A 4056-nucleotide genomic window follows, 5' to 3' on the forward strand; every position below is an offset into this window, starting at 1 on the left:
TGGTCGTCGTTTGGTCGCTCTTTGTTTGCGTTCCCGTGTGTCTGCTACGTTCTCTCTTGCATGTGCACGGGGGGGTTGTTCGTCTTATGTGTTCACTGTTTGAGCCTCGGCTCTTGATAATTGTTTGTTATGCGCGCCATGGATCCAGGTAAAGTATTGTTTTGTACCCTTTTTAGACTGTTAAAATTCTGCTAGATTCCCAGTAGGCTAGCTAGCTGGTTGCCTAGGAGATAAGGAAAACTCCGCTATCGCGGTGTTCCGCCATTGAGCCAGAAGAGAACAAAGCACTTCGCTGACTGGGTGAGTACTAAGCGAATTTTAATGTGTCTTAATGTTTGTTTCTTCGAAATTGTATTCTTTACCGCCGTGAGTTAACCATAAGGTTTCCTTTCATTGCTGTTTTGGGGTTTCTAGGCTGTTATTAGGGACGTTGTTTCTTTAAATTTCCCCGCGCACAACCAAAGACCACATCCGGGTCATACATGCAACATTTTGGGATCACCACTAGGTGTCCCTGTAACACTAGTTATTAAGATAGGGCTAGAGGAGGTCACAGGATTCTACTGCTAGCCTGATGTGATTGTTGCACTGAAGCATATTTCTGCGAGCGTTTGTTGGCAGAATTTCGTTATGTGCTAAAGCATTTTCGATTTCTTACATCCACATCTGACATTTTAGTGTTAAATTCTAAGATTTGGGCTCAGCTAGAGGGTTAAGGGAAAAGCCTGTTACTTCTCTAGACTGGTCTGTTTTTAAGATTTGGGAGAGTAGAACGAGAGAGTTTTTTTTAGGTCAGGAAGGAAAGATAAGGAGATTCAGCAAACAGTCTCTCCGCCATTTCCCCAGCAGAATAACTCTGTTTTAAAATTAGATTACCCCCTCGACTTGTTGCGCCATTAGCCACGCCCCTTTCTCTCTACGAGTTAAGCCACCCCTTTCTACGAGGTATTTGTCCGAACAGGGCCGGAAGGAAGAGCCTCCGATTTTGGGGTCGAGCGCCACCTGCTGGTGTTTCCCTTGAACAACCCATAAGGGAGATTTTTAAACTAGCCAAGATAGAGAGTTTTAATTTTTAAGGTAAATAAACAGGATAAAATAGATGTAGAGCGAACTCAAAAGTCTGACAGGGTTGAATAGGTGTTTGATTCAGGAGTTTTGTTTCAATAGTCAATGAATGGCCATAAGCTGTTCGTTTTATGCATTTCTACTGTATGAATTTTCATTCATATAATGATAATGTGTTTTTTGAGGAGCTGGCATTAGGCCTTCTCCTCTGCTATTGAACCCAGTCTGTGTTTTGAGTCTTAATTTTCAGGTGCTATGGACCCTGGGCGGCAGGTCTTTGAGGAGCCTGGATCATGCCTTCCTGGGGACTGCTTGGAACCTGCTGTTTGTCTGTTTTAACTGTTTGTTTTGTCTCTCTTTCTGATATGTAGCTTAAGACATAAGGTTTGTGCATAATAGTGGGGGGAATAGATAAGGGTTGCTAGTGTCTTAATCTGAATGCACCATCTCATAACCCAATTATATATATTTTTTAAATGAGTATGTTAAATATCTCATGTTTATAGTTTGAGGCACATTCATCGGGCCTGAGTGTTTTTTCTGAGTGGTTTTTTACAGACAACTGTCGTTCCGGGAGTGATGGGTGAATGCCGAACCAGGAGACGGGCACGTACACCGGAGGTTACTGGCCTGTTTCCCTACAGATGGGCGATCTGGGGTTCGTGAGATGCAGACCAACGCCATGTCACCAACTCACTGTGAGCGACAGATAAGTATGAAACAGGAGCAGTGCCCAAATACTCTGTCCTCAAATGCAGAAGAGGGAGGGTTTAGATATACAAATTTTAGCTATACAAATGAAGCTTTGATGGAGTTGGGTCTAGCCCGGGATTGCGCCCTGAATGGGAGGTCCGAAAGACTAAAGCGTTTTTTGATTAGTTAATTGTAAATGAAGCCAGTTCATTTTAGTGTCATTTTTCTTTGCCTCATCTCTATTTTTATCCTGACTTCAGGAAATTTTTGCTTTCACCCTTAGGGGGTGTTGTTTTGTTGAGGCGAGAATATGGTTATTTTATTTTCATAAAATCGTGAGAGAAATGCTAGAGCCAAACCCAATTGCCTTGATCATGACTGGGGACTGGGCGTGTTGAAGTCATTCTAACGCTGCCCCTGATGTCACTGTAGGATACTGCAGACTGGCTCTAAATGACACTTGAACAGTCACCCTGTTTAAGTTTTCCTGAAAAAATAACAACATTTTTCCCCAAAGCAGGAGCTTGCGCTTAACCATGTTTCTGAGTATCTCCTACAGACTGTTGAATAACCGTTCCTGACCAAAGAAGGGAACAGGGAGACCAGACCAGAGGACTCTCTTTTGCTCTGTTTTGTCTCTGTTTGTCTCTCTCATCTGTGGATCCACAGACGGAGCACTTCATCAGCCTGTGCTGGAGGCGGGAGCGCCGAGGTGAGCCCTCCAGCAGCACGACCCGGGCCGGCCCTAAGTGGAGCAGTACAGGGATGGACCGGGTTCAGTTCAAGAGCCTACATTTCTGACCTACAAGCATCTGCTCCACCTGCGGAGAAAAAGAAATGAAGGACTAAAATGAGGACCGCCATTTCCTGAGGCTAAGGAGGGGTTCCTGCATCACATCTCCTGGGGATTGGGTCCTGGTCCACGACCACAGACGAAGGAGCTGGAACTCGCCGAGGTGGCTCGGGCCGTACCAGTTTCTACTCATCACGCAGACAGCGATCTGAGAGGACTTCGTTGGATCCATGCAAGCATTGCCGACGGGTCCAAGCAGCAGAGGACGGTCCACCAGGGGATCGCAAACACCAGGAGATCAGAATGCAGCTGAACCAGAGGGCTCAGAGGCCAAAACCATGGGCCATCACACTGTCCTCTCCTCTGACGAGGAATCGGAGAAAAAAATGACCTTGCTGGTCACCTCCTCACAAGATGCACCACACACGCACACACACCTGCACACACTAACATTGAACATAACTGATTTCAAGCAACGCGACATTGAAGTTGCGATCTAGAAGAGAAGACGCCTTGCATTCCCCAGATGACATTCTCCTCTGATGAGCAATCGGACTGCACCTCTGATCGCACACACTGGAACCTACATTAAACATTCAGCGACGCACACATGGAATCTATGTTCCATAGGACATCACATGCAATTATTCACAAGAGTGAATGAACTTTAAAATAATCTGGAAAATATCATATTTGTTTACAAGAGTTGCAATGGTTGAAACATGAGTTGATAAATAAGTTTGGGTTTTTCCTCTAAATTGACCAAGAGGTTTTTTGCCCCTCTTACACTGGTAACCATTTTATCTTTTTTTTGCCTTGTTAAATCAAGTTTGTTTTTTGGTGAATGGTTGTCCACTCTTAGACTATAAATAGTATATAATCATGTCATTTTTTTATCTTGTTTCCTGTCAAATTTCTGAAACAAGGGGTTTTGGTGTGTGATTTTGCACGTTGAGAGGAAATAATTAAAGTTTCCACCTAGTGGAGAGATTATTTCCTTTCCACATGTATAGCATAGCTGACTGTTTACACTGTGTTTGGATTTTATTTTTGTGTGCCTGTTCAGGCACAAATGAGGGATTGTCCAGGAATTTACATCCAAACACCTTAAGCCTTTGTCTTTGTAATTATCACCTCCCCCCAAGTCCCCCGCAAACCCCAGTTTCAGTCTAATGTAAAACACAGACCTTTGTCTCTATTCAAAGCGAGTTTCATCCCACATTCCTTCCTTTCACTGTGTGATATCCGTCCCCTCACGATGACGCATAGACAACTCAGCCAATGAAATCCTAGAAAGACTTAACTGTGTTCTGACTGAATATAAGCCAGGCCAGAAGTGACTGACTTCACTTCTCTGACTGAACCACCTTTGCTGCGTTTGTCAGGAAGTCCTTGCGCTCGTAATGTTTTCATTCAATAAACCAGACTCAACCTTTTGAACGTATCTTGGTAAATCTTTGGACTAGACAAGTCTAAAATAACTATCACAGACAATCACCCAGACA

Source organism: Borostomias antarcticus, assembly GCF_949987555.1.
Source record: "Borostomias antarcticus genome assembly, chromosome: 11".
In the NCBI taxonomy this organism is placed as follows: Eukaryota; Metazoa; Chordata; class Actinopteri; order Stomiiformes; family Stomiidae; genus Borostomias; species Borostomias antarcticus.